This window comes from Protopterus annectens, chromosome 2.part0 (assembly GCF_019279795.1).
Source record: "Protopterus annectens isolate FY-2018-M chromosome 2.part0, PAN1.0, whole genome shotgun sequence".
Taxonomy (NCBI): domain Eukaryota; kingdom Metazoa; phylum Chordata; order Ceratodontiformes; family Protopteridae; genus Protopterus; species Protopterus annectens.
This window is the reverse complement of record NC_056728.1, coordinates 254,870,434-254,885,255: the sequence shown is the minus strand read 5'-3', so window position 1 is coordinate 254,885,255 and position 14,822 is coordinate 254,870,434. Positions and strand designations below refer to the sequence as shown.

The following is a 14,822-nucleotide window of genomic DNA, read 5'->3' as shown; positions in this document are numbered from 1 at the left end:
GTCGCTCCAGGACTGACGTCATGTCGTCAGGGGTATAAAAACAGGCAGCCAACTCCATTACATCAGTTTTTCTTGCCCCAAATGTCAGAAGCCCCACAAATAGGGAGCTAAGTTATGGTGCTGAAAAATACCCCCAGTAAAAAGTAAATACCAATACCAATACTCCTGAAAGGGGTGAGTATTAAACATAGAGAGGAGAGAGAGAGAGAGAAGGGGGCTGGAGGGAGGGAAACCAGGACTGCAACAGTGAATACACTGAAACATCTACATTTATGGCAAGTGTACACAACTGTACTATGCTCTTCATGTTTCACTGTTGCAGTCATCACACTTGGGTAGATTCCCAAAGCTGAAGAAGGGTGGAGGCAGTCAAGAAGAGTTGGGGCTGACTAGAATGCCTTGCAGGACTTCTGTTGCAAAACCTGCCCTGGATTTGGAAAAGATAGGCAGGTGGTAATGCTTGGTGAAGGTATGTACAGATAGCAGCTTCCAGGATGTCCCTGGTAGGGACTCCCCTGAGGAATCCTGTAGAGGTAGAAGTTGCCCTAGAGGAATGGGTTCTGACCCCCTGAGTGATTGGTTTCCCATGGTGCTTGTAGCAGAAATGGATGCAGTGTGCTATCCATTTAGAAATTGTTTGCTTTGAAATGGCCTTGCCCTCTGCCCCTGGTGCAAAGCTGACTAGTAACTGGTTAGATTTCCTGAAGGGCTTAGTCCTATCCAGGTAGAATCTGAGCTGTCTGTGCACATCCAAGGAGTGCAGGATCCTTTCCCCTTTATTTTGAGGATTAGGGAAGAAGGTTGACAAATGGATAGACTGGTTGAGAGCCACACTGGACACCACTTTAGGAAGGAAGGGTTAGTCCTGAGGGTAAACCTGTCAGCATGGAAAATAATGAAGGGTTCCACACCCATAAATGCTTGTAGCTCAGACACTCTTCTAGCTGAAATGATGGCCAGAAGTAAGGCTGTTTTCCAAGAGAGGAATGTTAACTCTGCTGATGCTGCAGGCTCAAAGAGGGGTAGCATGAACTTTTCCAGTACAAAGTTAAGATCCCAAACAGGGGTGGGTACTCTCCTTGGTGGCCTTAAGTTGTTTGCCCCTCTCAGGAACTGTTTGATAAGAGAGTGAGAGAAGAGAGGTGGCTCAGTGCTGTAATGAGCCAAAATGGCAGAGGCATGGATCTTAATGGAGAAGAAGGATAGGCCTCTGTGGAGTAGATCTGCTAAGTAATCCAGGATTAGAGGCAGGGAGGGCAGAGTTGTGTCCTCTCCTTTAGAGTGAATCCAGGAGCAGTACCTTTTCTACTTATCAGCATAGGATTTCCTTATACTGGGTCTTCTGGCCTCAAGAATGATGTCCAGCACCTGCTTGCGCAGGCTGGTTACTGGGGGAGATTTCAAGGAATAAGCCAGACTGCAAGATTTAGGGTTTGCAGTTGCAGATGCAAGATCTGTCCCCCCTGCTGAAAGGGCATGGTTGGGTTCTGGTGTAGGTGCCAGGGTGGCACCGGTGACAGGCTGCGCAGGAGTGTGTACCAGTGCTGGTGTGACCAGTCCAGGGCAATCAGAATTGTCCTTGGTCTGTCCTGTCTTATCTTAAGCAATACTCTTGGGAGAAGGGGCAGAGGGGGAAAGGCATAGGTTTACCCACTGGAAGGATAGGGCATCCACTTTCTAGGCCCTGCTGTGAGGTGTCCTGGTGCAGAATTTGCTGAGCTGGTGATTGCAGGGGGAGGCAAAGAGATCCACCTCTGGGGTCCCCCATTTCTGAATCAGAAGGTTGAAGGTGCTGGGCTCTAATTGCCACTTGTGTGGGTATAGGAGATATCTGCTTAAATAGTCTGCCAGTGAGTTTTGTTTGCCTGGCAGGAATTGAGTTTGCAGATTGACCTGCATGTCTAAGGCAGTGTTCCACAGAGCCATTGCTTGCCTGCAGCGTGGGTAAGAATGGGTTCCCCGCTGCTTGTTGATGTACCACATAACTGTGGTGTTGTCTGTTTTTATTAGTAGGTGTCCTGGTGAAAGTAGGGATCTGAAAGCTGTCAGAGTGTGCTGCACAGCTGGCATCTCTTTTTGATTGATATGCAGATGAATTTGACTTGGACTCCAGTGGCCGTGAATGCACTTGCCATCCATGTGTGCCCCCCAGGCATAGTCTGATGTATCTGTGGTTAGGGTCTGGATGGAGTGGAGTTGAGTAAAGGGCAGTCCCTTGTTGTGGTTGCATGCTGCTGCCCACCAAAGAAACTCTGTCCTTAGACAGGTTATGATAGGGATGATGGTTTCCAGGTCCTGAGAATGTTGGCACCAAAGACTTTTTAAGTACCATTGAAGTTTCCTCATATGCAGTCTGGCATATGGAATTAGTAGGATGCATGAGGCCATGAACCCTAGGGCCTGCATGATTTTCCTTGTGGATAGCTAGGTTCTGGTGGCCATTTGAGTAAAATAGTCTGTCAGATAGGCTTGTTTTTCTGGAATGAGGAATGCCATCTGAGATGCTGTGTCCAAGCTTGCTCCCAGGAATACAATATTTTGACTGGGGACTAGTTTTGATTTCTTTTTGTTGATGGTGTACCCCAGGTTAGAAGGTTTTTTTACAAATGTCAGGTGCTGCCACAGCAATTCCTGACTGTCTGCCTGAATCAGGCAGTTGTCCAAGTATGGGAAAATTTGAATATTTCTCTGTCTGCAGTAAGCAATGGCTGGGGCCAGGCATTTTGTGAATACTATGAGAGCAGTGGATAAGTCAAAGGGAAGTGCAGAGAACTGATAATGCATAGATCCTGCCCTGAAGCATAGGTATTTCTGCATGACTCCCTTATAGGGATGTGCAGATAGGCTTTTTTTTAAGTCTAGGGTGGATAACCAGGCATCTCTGGCTAGCATAGGTAGAAGCTGCTGTAGGGTAAGGATTTTGAATTTTGGTACCACCAAGAAGGTGTTGAGAACTGAAAGATCTAGGAATGGGCGCCAAGTGCCCTCCTTTCTGGGTACCAGGAAAAGTATGGAATAGAATCCTTGACCTATCTGTTCCACAGGAACAGGTTGAATCACCCTTATAGATAGCAGGGATTGAACTTGGTTTTGTACCTCTGCCCACTGGTTTGGAGGGAGGTCTGGGAACCCTTTTTGGGGTTGGCAGTGAATGGAAGTACAATCTGTACCCCTAGGATACAATGTTGAGGACCCATCAGTCTTTGATGATGGAAATCCAGTTTTGTGCATGAAGGGCAAGTTTTCCTCCTAGGGGCACAAGCAATTGGGCAGACGTGGGGAGTGGAGTAGAGAAGTCACTGGGAATTCTTTCTATTAGGGGGTAGCGTAGCACTCCCTGCTTTAAAGATGGAGGCACTCCATTGCTTAGATCTCTGCATATCCTGAGACTGTAGTCTGTGGGGGTCTGTTTCCCCTGGGTCTAGTTTGAGAAGGCCTTGAGGGGGCTGGAAAGGACCAATGTTTCGAGGGGCAATGCCTACTGAATCTAGGAGGCTGTACTTGCAAAAATTCTTTGACTGTCTGCATAGATTTAGCTTTTTCTTCCATCTTTTTAAGAACCTCTTCTGCTTTGGTGCCAAACAGATTGTCCTTGTTCAAAGGAACGTCTAGTAACTTTGATTTGACATGGTCTAGCAAGGTCTGCTCCTTAAGCCAAGTGTACCTTCTCAGTACAGAACCAGTGACTGCTGCCCTGCAAGATGCTTCTAGGGCACCAAAGCCACACTGCAATGTATGCTTGCTGACTTGGCTTGCAGAATGCAAAAGCTCTTGCAATTCTTTATTTTATGCACAGTCTGTAAAAATTTTTTGCTTAATAAGTTCCATAATATGTTGTTGGTACTTCAGTATGTGAAACTGACAATTCAAAGCCCTAATGGCGAGAGTTGCAGAGGTATATACTTTCTTACCCCATCTGTCCAAAGCTCTGGAATCCCTGTCCGAAGGGGTGAGATTCTTAGCTGTAGTTGCTTTGATATCTTTAGGCCCCTGGGAGATGAACTCTGGGTCAGCAGTAAGATTTTTGAAAAGGAATTTGTGGGAGTCAGGTACTCTGTAGTACCTGTCTGGTTTCCTAGGAGCAGGGGGTAAAGTATCAGGAGTTAAACTGGATTCCATAAAGACATCATTCACAACATCCAGGACTGAGGGTATTGCTAAAGGCCCATGTTGTGGCAAATCTAGAAATTCTCTGAGTCTCTTTTTGGATTGAGGATAGTCTTGGAATTCCCAATGGAAATGTTGTCTTAAAGTACGTAGGGTTTCACCAAAAGAAAAGTCTTCTGTAGGAGAAACAGAGGGAAAGGATTCCTCTGCATCTGAATCCTCATAAGCAGATAAGAGCATGTCTTCATAATCAGACACCTCAGAGTCGTTGGACTCTTGGTCTGTTGAGGCTGCTGGGGACTGGTCTCCTTTTCTCTTAGCAGGGGAAGACTGGCTTCCCCTAATCAGCATAATAAGGTGTTCTGCCATTTTAAGCATTTGATGTTGTGGCAAGGGAGCAGGTGCATGCACTTGGGTCTTTGATTTTCTAGGCGTAGACTCTTGGCCATAGAAACTCGTTAGTTTTAGACAGAACTGAAGACGTGAAAGAAGTCATTAGTTTGTGTCGAACATTGGTAGTGCGAAGTAATTCCTCAGAAGCTGGTGCCTGCTCAGCAGCTCTGGACCCATCCAAGGTAGAGACATCCACAGGTTCCATAGTCGAAGAAGAGTCTCGCAGCATACCGGACTCCGAATGGGTCTCAGTAGAGGCCTGCGTATCTATTGAAGCAGGCATCAGCGGATGCAAAATCTCCTCACTGAGTACCGGTGGACTGGCGACTAGCTTAACGGAAGCGTAGTTGGCAGCTTTGGACCTGTGTGGTCTGTTTCTGTCTTTATCCTTATGTTTTTTTCAGAATATCGGTAGTCGGATGGCTTACCAAACCCATTTCAGAATACGGAGATCAAGAACGTAAGTATTTAGCGACAAACAGGGCCCAATGACAAATGGTTCGGACGTTGAACAAGGCACAAAACTGACAGCGAGGTACATCGTGGTCTGGGCCTAAACAGGTGATGTAGTAAGAATGAAAATCTCAGTGTGGTATTTGCTTTCCACAGGCAAGACAATTGTTAACTTTTTCTGACATCGGCTAGAGCAGGAAAAAAGGATCCCCAATGGGATGCTTAGCTTTAGAAGACTTCAGGATGATTCAATTCGTAAACAAAAAACTCAGATAGCGGCCGACCGGCACTCATGCAAACTGCTTCTGCTATGGGCTCCTCAGCAAAAAAGACTGATGTAATGGCGTTGGCTTCCTGTTTTTATACCCCTGATGACCTGACGTCAGTCCTGGAGTGACAGTAACCGATGCAGAAATACTAAGTCTCTGTTATTCGGGCCGACTGAGGCTACCTGCAGGCAGATAACCCAAGTGTGATGACTGCAACAGTGAAACACGAACATATGGAACGTTGTTAGCAATTCCCAGGAAACAATTAATGATTGCAAGGGTTCTCATCTAGCCTGAGAATACCTGACTTCTTAAAGCTTTGTTCAGTGATGATATACTGTAAACAACTATGAACCAACCATAGAGTGTATCTAAGGTGGATGCAGGTGTATCAAGTAAGCCAAAACTGAAAATCCAAAATATATAGAAAATAAAATTTATTAAAACAGTTGATTGAACGCTTTTGTCTCTAGATAAGACTTCATCAGAATACATTCCAAAGGTAACCCACAATCCTTTTATAGTCCAACAACTTAAGCAATCACTCAGTTTTCCAATAATTAAGATAATTAAATTAAGTAATACTTTTTCTAAAAACACACAAGCTTCCCACATAAAATAATACATTGGTTGTAAGATCTGTTAAAATGTATATGATAGTTGTTCTTACTAATAAAGTCCCAACATTGTGCATTGTTTACCTTAATTTGTATATGATTTTGTCATGATTTTGTCATTGTTTTTCATCAGAGCTTATCTCCCCGGGCCTCTACTGAAAATGGACATATATCCAGATACACTAGCCCGGTCAACAAATGTAAAATAAAATTAAATAAATAAATAAATAATAAATTTTAAAAATCAGTGTAGTTAAAGAATACAAACTTGTTAAAATATAAAAATCCCTTAAGTGTTTACAAGTTGTCTACCCTTAATTTTAAAACAGGTTTTATATAAATGGTATAATTTAACCCTGGTTCTGCACTGGCATTACGTTTGAGCTGCCAAAAAAGTTCCATAAATTAAATTTGCTCTGCCAGTCACCTCCTCAAGGGTTAACAATAATTTTATCCAAGATATCAAAGCTGAAACCTTCGAACCCCAGACATAGGCAAGAGTGTTTGTATAGAGCACTGGCATTATTTCTGTTTTTTAATATCGCAGTTATGCTCATATATTTGTTTTCTTAGTGGCCTCTCTGTCTTCATTATGTAAAATGATGGGCAAGGCTTACATTTAGCTAAGTAAACAACTCCTATCATTGTACAATTTCCTTTAATAAACCTAGCATTATATAGCAGTATTCTAACACTTTAACTCAAAATAATGATGAGATACATGGGATTATTCTGTTCGATACCCCAGGGAGGTTATCATGCATGATAGTGAAAATAACCGCAACCCAGGGGCAGTGCATTTTAGAGAGGAAGATTTTCCACCATTATGTTGATCAGAAAGGTTAGCTGACCAAGTATTGCACAATATTGACAATGACCCTCCCCTAGGTATGAAATTTGAAATTGGGAATGATTTTTCAGGGACACCTTACCCTCCATCCAAGAGAAATGGGAAGGGGTAAAAACAAGAAAGTGAAGACAAACAGATGGAGATGATTTTGAGTACACATGGGGGACTGGTTTTAAGCCACAAGGGCTATAACATTTTTAATTATGCAAACATTGAAATTACCCCTGAACATTTTTCCCTCTTTCAGAAGGGATTCAAATTTGTACCAGGCACTTCAATCTGGTGGATTCCTCAACAGAGTTGAAGTTGTTTTCTCGAAAGTTAAATTTGGAATTTCTATTTAAACATTGTAACCATGACCATGAGAACTATAATTCAACAAAAATCTGTAGGAAAAAGAGGTGTTTAACCTTATATTAAACCCCACTAGTCAGGTTTTCGAACAGGCTTGGTTAGATGATCTCAAAAGAATGGAGAGAACAAAGACGTTTTTACACAGAATCTTGACATTTAAAGAAAGAGAAATTATGAAGCCTCTTACAAAATGATAGAAATATAAGATTAAAGCATCCAGGCAAAGGAGGAGGTATGGTGCTGTTTGACTCTCAAGAATATTCAGGGGCCATGTTAAACATACTCCAGGATAGTAATACTTACCAACATGTGTCTAGGAATCAAATCAACATAGATTATAAGAGAATAGACTACCAGTTGAAAGACCTTAGAATAGATGACAGGATAGACCTGGACACACAGTTTCTAGAAGAAAGAAAATCCCATTATCCCCACAATTTTCAGAATACCCAAGGTACATAAGAGCATCCTACAACCCCCTTTTAGACTCATAGTTTAAGCACATGGATCCAAAACACATGCCATAGGGGTATTTATAGATAGGCTGCTAAAACATTTATTTTGTAAGGGTAGCCATCTGTTAAAAGAATGCTGGGATTTTTGGGGGAGGTTAAATAATACTTTATGTGACAACAAAATTTGGTTTCTAACACTGGATATTGCTGACTTGTTATCTAACATACCTGTAGAACAAGGTATTGAATTATTCCACAAGGGGCATTTAAAGTTACAATTTTTAAATGCTGGTAAAATCAGGACAATTGAAGAATGTATGTTGATAGCACTCGAAAACAATTTCATATATTTCAAGGGTAAATTTTTCAAAAATTTCTGGGGTAGCAATGGGGTCAGCATGTGCTCCCATATACACAAACTTAGTTTTATATGCCTTTATATGAAATGTCATTTGATTGCTTGACTTTGTCCATGGTAACTGCAACTAAATGTTCTGTGAGTAAATTACCATTGAGATATATAGTCTCAGAGCTTACATTAAAGAATTTGTAAAGAAATCACAGTGTTACTTGAAATACCACAGGAAGAATGACTGGAACAGTTTCAACCACATTCTTAAGTCAATGAATAACTCAAAAATACTGAAAGCTCTTTCTCACATTGTATAGGAAAATGGTGTTAATCATTATATAGACTACATAATCTGCTTCATGGTATTGCCCCACTGAGAACATTCACAGAGATCGGCAGGTGAAGGCACTCAGCTATGACTTTCACAATGAAAAGTGCATATTAATTCATAATAGACCACTGCCCTGCTCTGTACTGTGATTTATGTATAAAAACTGCATTATAAGAATTATTTTAAGAAGTTGTTCTCAATGGGAAACGGGTTTGAGGTGATGCTTTGCTTAGGTTTAAAGGTCATGTGATATTATTCACTAGACCTCAGTAGAGAAAGGCTGTAAAGTTTTTTGTAGGTTACCATAGAATCATAGGATCTTACAAGGCTAATGGCCCTAGAGCCTTTATAAGCCTAGCCATCAATGCCTCACATTTCCCATTATCAATGCCCAATGACTAGAATGGCTTTGGTATAGGCTTGTGCCTTTGGGCATCTACAAGCTGCCTATGTCCATAAGGGACATGGGCAGCAAGACCGGAGTAAATGTGTGACTTCCCATCCATTGGTCCCAAATTTCATTTTGATAGGCTTAGAGAAGAGCTGTGCTTCATGTGAATGGAGAGTCTGTTCAAAAGAAGGGCTAATCTCCGAGACACATTCCTGTCTCTCCAATATGTTTTCTTTATGTCATAGGCGAGGGTTAGATGGTTAGATTGGTAATTGTAGTGCAGTTTGTTTGTGAATGTACAGCAGATCCTTCAAGGTTGGGTTGGAAAATGCTTTGTAGGTTAAGCATAGCTCTCCCCTCAGTAGTCTGTAAGAACCAAGGACAGGGACAGGGCTTTGAGGTAGTGCACATAGGACATGTTATTACATGCTATATTCTTTTAGTGAGGAACCTCTGTGAGTGCCCTAGCTATTGCAAATGCCTGGTCAGGTACATGTTGAAGTGTGCATTGGTCTAATTAGGACTGAGTATAGTGGGACTATGATCTCTTTAGAGACAGATACCATGCCCTTAGTTATATGTTGTGCCACATGGGAGGATTTTCCTCACCACCATGGCCACATGGTGATCAAAATTCAGGTTACTGTTAACCTGAATTCCCAAGTCCCTTACCACTAAGTTTACGCTTAGTTAACAATATTGTAATTTACAAGGATGGTTAACTTCCCAAAGGGTATAATTATGCATTTTTTGCATTGAATTTTAGGCCATGGCTCTGGCACCAGTTATTTGTCTGTGTTAGACCTTTCTAGAGATATCTACATACTTGAGGGATTCAACGATTGCACCCAGTTTGAAGTCATCAGTAAATTTGGTCAGCCAAAGGCCGTCTACATTTGCCTTGACTTCAGAGAAATATATTCTGAACAGTAGAAGTCCCAGTACTAAGCCCTGTAAGACACCACTAGTGACAGGCCTCTTGGTGGAGATGGATTCCTCCATCCTAACTTCATGTCTCCTATTTGTCAGCCATTTGGCTATCCATCTAATCACACAGGGATTTATGCCTACATTTGTGTTTGCCTATAATGCCGGACTTAGGTATTGTGTCAAATCTCTTTGCCAGGTCAAGGTAGGGAGTATGTACCATTTGCCCTCACCCTTGGCTCTAGTGACCTTCTTGAAGAAGTCCACCACTTTTAGTAGGCATGACCTATCCTTAACAAAACTGAACTGGATGGTCCAGTGTCTGAAGATTACTTATGCTTTTGTTTATCAGGTTGATTCTTTCCATGGTCTTGCATACAAGACTAGTCAAACTTATGGGTCTGTAGTTCCCTGGGTCAGTTTGATGGCCTGTTCCAGTCCTCCATTCCCTAGGGATGAAGCTTGTCTGGAGGCTGTGGTTGAAAACTGATTCCTGTGGGCCTGACATGTAGTAATTACAGTGGCAGAAATGTTTTAGATGAAGCATGTAGTACACGGTTTTGCAGCCTGTGTGTTACATACATACATACAAATATTTCAAGCACGGGCATTAATGCGTTTCTAGCTTGCCAATATTCCAAAACACTTGTTTCCATAATAAATATCCAGGCTGTTCTTAAAAATATCTAGACTAGTACTTGCTTTAATATAATTTGGTAGTCTGTTCCATGCATCAGCTACTCTGTCAAAAAACCAATTAGTACACTTTTCATTCCTATATTATCTTCTACATAGGTTGTCTGATGATTCTCTAGTACGTTTTGTTAACCCCTAACATTCCTAGAGGTAGTTGTCACTAAATGCCCTATATACCCGAATAAAATCTCCTCTTAGATAACTGTAAGAGACACTACAAGTTCAGATATTTTTGTCTTTCATAATAACTTAAATTTTCACATCTATGGATGCCCTTGGTATATTTCTGTTCTACTCTTCCCAGTTTACTCATGCTTGTTTTCTTATAGGGTTTCCATATTGTTATTCCATACTCAAATTTGGGTTAAATGTAACTAACAATCAATGACTTCATTATTTTTGATTTCCTAGACTTTATAAATATTTTTATACAACCTATAGTTCTATAACTATCATTAACCAATTGGTTGATATGATTAGAAAATTAGAAAAACTCATAGCTGAATCTGCCCATATACCCAGGTCCTTAAATTAGTCTACAGTTTCAATCACTGTGTGCTGTATTAAATATTCAGCTTTCAATTTAAGTATCCCAAATCTCATATGCTTAGTTTTTGATGTATTTACCAGCATATTATTCTCCTGTGCCCAAATCGTCAATTTAGTCAAGTTATTTTGCAGACATGCCTTATCTGTAACATATGTATTCAGTTTACCCAATTTCAGGTCATCTGCATATAGACGGTAGAACACCTCAGATGAAAAAGATAGATCTGAAAGATACAATCTAAACAAGTAAGGGCCTAGGACAGAGCCCTATGGGACACCCTGACTATGACCAAGGATTTCACCGGTCCAGTTGCTGTATGATACTTGCCATGTCCTATTTGTAAGCCATGCAGCTATCCATCTTATCAAGAATATATCAATACCTAGTTGTACTAATTTATTGATCAGTGTTATGTGTATGACCCTGTCAAATACTGAAGTTAAATCTATATAAATCACATCACAGCACGATTTTTCATTCATAGCTATTATATTGTTATAGAACATCATGTTACAGGTGGTAATAGATCTGTTTTCAACATATGCATGCTAATATATGGTTTCAAGTCCCAACCTATCCAGTTCTGACAATAACTTATCCAATATTACCTTCTCCATTATTTTTCCACAACATGAAAGTAGACTTAAGCATCTCTATGGCTCTGGGTTTGTCCTACTCTCCTTTCCCTTAAAGATAGGTTTAATATGTGCACACCTCCAATCTTGAGGAATCTCCCCATATTTATATGACCTAGTGAATAATAGATATAATGGTACTGTAAGTTCTTGCTGAAGTGTTCTCAGGGCATTGTTACTAATTCCGTCTCCCCCGTGTTTTGTTTGGATCCAGTTTGCGCAGTTCTTTTTCAATATAATCTTAATTTTATTCCAGTATCTGGGGTTACCTGGATGTCACTAGGACAACTTACCACCCCTTTTGTGGAGCCAAACTGTTTTGCATAAGATTTTGTAAATATATCTGTAATTTGTTGTGTATGAGAATACATTTTAGAATCTGCATACAGTTTATCAATTTGTGTGTCTTTACTCCTTCCACATCTTATTGTCCAGCTTGTTTATTTTATTTCAGTGTATTGTATCATTGAAGTGTACTACACACTTTTGCAGTTTTGGTAGTGTAGCACTGGGTACTACATAGCCTTGCAGCCTCAGTATTGCATCACTGAGGTACTACACATCATTGCAGCCTCAGTATTGTATCAATATGGTACTAAACAGCCTTGCAGCCACTGTATTGTATCACTGAGGTATTACAGAGCCTTGCAACTACTGTACTGTATCACTGAGGTAGGACACAATCTTGCAGCCTCAGTTTTGAACCACTGAGGTACTATGCAGCCCTGGAGCCTCAGTATTGTGCTGTACTACACAGCTCTAGAGACTTGGTATTGTATCATTGTGGTACTGCGCAAACTTACAGCTTCAGTATTGTATCACTGAGGTACTGCACAGCTTTGCAGCAACAGTATTGTATCACTGTGGTACTGTACAGCCCTACAGACTTGCTATTGTATCACTATCGTACTGCACAAACTTGGAGTCTCAGTACAGAATCATATGATCATAGGAGGTTACCAGGCTATTGAACCAGAGGTCATTGTAAGCCTAGCCATCAATACTCTAGTCAGTACCCAGGATTGTATTTAGTAACGACTGCAGTTTTGGGCACTATCCCCTGTAAGAATTTATGGTGCCACATCTACTCGTCCAGGTTCCTTTTGAACAGTGTCATAGAGGTGCTCTGCTTGACATAAATTGGCAGCCTATTCCAAAGACATGGCAGTCTCTGGGAGACAAATCTGTCCCACCAGCATGTCCTATTCAAGTTGTAGGCCATATTTAGGTCCCTGGGATGGGTAGCTTTAGTCCCATTTGATTTACAGCTGTGCATCAAATCCATTAGGTTTGGCTCTGAGATTGCTCTGTAAGCCAGGAATAAAGGAAGTCTATATGATACTGAGTATAATAACCGGGATTTTAGTCAGTCTGTGTAAGGCACGTGCTGGAGTCCCTTGAGCTTCTTAGTTAGAAACCTCTGAGGTCTCTCCAATTGCTGCGGGTGCTCTGTATGGTACATGTGGAAGCGGGCATGATACTTAATTATGTGCCAGATTAGTGACGAGTATAGAGGGGTTATAACTTCCTTTGCTCTAGAGGTGATGTCTTTGCTAATCAAGTGTACTATGTAGAAAGCCTTCCTTACTACATCAGACACATGGTGGTCAAAGTTAAAGTTGCAGTCTACTTGTAATCCCAGATCTCTTACCACTTCGTAGTTACATAGACTATTATTGTTAATTTGATAGTGTGAAGGTACATTGTTTTTACCAAAGAGAACGATGATGCATTTCTTTGCATTCGTATACTGACATCATTTGGGGATTCAATAATTGCACCCAGTTTGCAGTCTTCTGCAAACTTAGACACAGTACCTTAGTTTTAGCCTGAACTTCTAAGAAGTATATACCAAACAGTAGGGGGCCCAGCACTGACCCTTGTGGCACCCTGCTTTTGACAGGTCTGCTGGTTGGTGTGGCCAACCACTTTGATAGTGTGTGACTGGTTTGTGAGCCAGTTGGCAGCCCATCTTACAACAAAGGGGTTTACATTCAGTTTACTAAGTTGTAATACCTGAGTGTGTGATTGTGTCAAAGCCCTTTGCAAGTCGAGGTATGCTGTGTGCACAGATTTGCCCTCGTCAATGGCCCTTGTCACATTTTTGAAGAAATCCACCTGGTTTATTAGGCAGGATCTGCCCTTGATGAAGATGAATTGGGTCATATCTAGGGTTTGGAGGTCACCTATGTCTTTATTTATGAGGTCCATGATGATACGTTCCATGGCTTTACAGATGAGGCTGGTCAGACTTATGAGTCTGTAATTCACTGGGTCTGTTGCTAAGCCACCTTTGTGGAGGGGACTAACTGTTGCTGTTCTCCATTCCACAGGAACAAAGCCAGTGGTTAGGCTGTGATTGAATAGGGTACTTAATGGTGAGAGTTCATGTTTTAGTTTGATTAGGAGACAGTCCGGGATGCCGTCTGGTCCCATAGAGGCTATGTTTTTTGCCTTAGACAAGGCTTTAATGACCTGCTCTTTGGATATGTAGGGTTGGGGGAGGAGTTGGTAGCAAGGATTGTGATAGGTTTGGAGGGTATACGGCAGTGAAATATTCACCAAATCTGTCCACTAGCAGGTTTTCTATCTCTGCAGGATCAGTGTGTGTGATACCGTTAGTCACTAGTTCTGCACATGCTTGGGTCCTACCTTTCAGGCTATGTACATAGCTGTAAAAGGCCTTATGGTCATCCTTGTATTGTATCACTAAGGCACTGTGCAGCTTTGCAGCCTCAGTATTGTATCACTGAGGTACTACACAGCCTTGCAGCAACAGTATTGTATCACTGAGAGTCTACACAGCCTTGCAGCATCAGTGTTGTGTCACTGAGGTACTACACAGCCTTACAGCCTTGCATTGTATCACAGAAGTACTGCACAGTCTTGCAACTGCAGTATTCAGCATTGTGGTACTATACAGATTCACAGCCTCAACATCAAAACCAGTTAAGAGTCTTAAGGATTATATGCTTTTTCCTGTCTGCAGAGGCACCTGGAGGGGCCAGTCGGATGTAATGAGTTAAAAACAGCACATGGTGCAACCCATCAGTTTAGCTTTTGTGCTGTGGAGAAACCGTACCTGGAAAGCACAAACAGTGACTTTGCAGACTGTACAGAATTTAAGGAATATTTGTGGAAATTACAATTAAATGCAACCAGTGCTTAAGCACAAATCTTTGAGATGTTCTTATATTTTAACTTATTTTACGTCTGTGGCAGATTGCATGCCATTCATTCATTCATGCTTTGTGAATCACATTACTTGCATTACATTCATGAAAAGCACCTAATTCCACTGTGTGAATTACTTGAGAAAGTGCCATGTGCATGAAAGCTCATGTTAGTAACTGTTAATAAAGCATTTTTTTTTATTTTAATTGTGCTTTATAGTATTGCAAAAATAAAGGTTTATTGTTTCCTTTTGTATTCTTCAGCCTGC

At 41.3% G+C, this 14,822-nt stretch overlaps 1 protein-coding gene across 2 annotated transcripts in view; it reads left to right on the top strand.

The window, feature by feature from the left end:
* The window catches only part of MLPH (melanophilin), an 872,816-nt gene that overhangs the window by 845,871 nt on the left and 12,123 nt on the right, over positions 1–14,822 (top strand). The window lies entirely within an intron of this gene.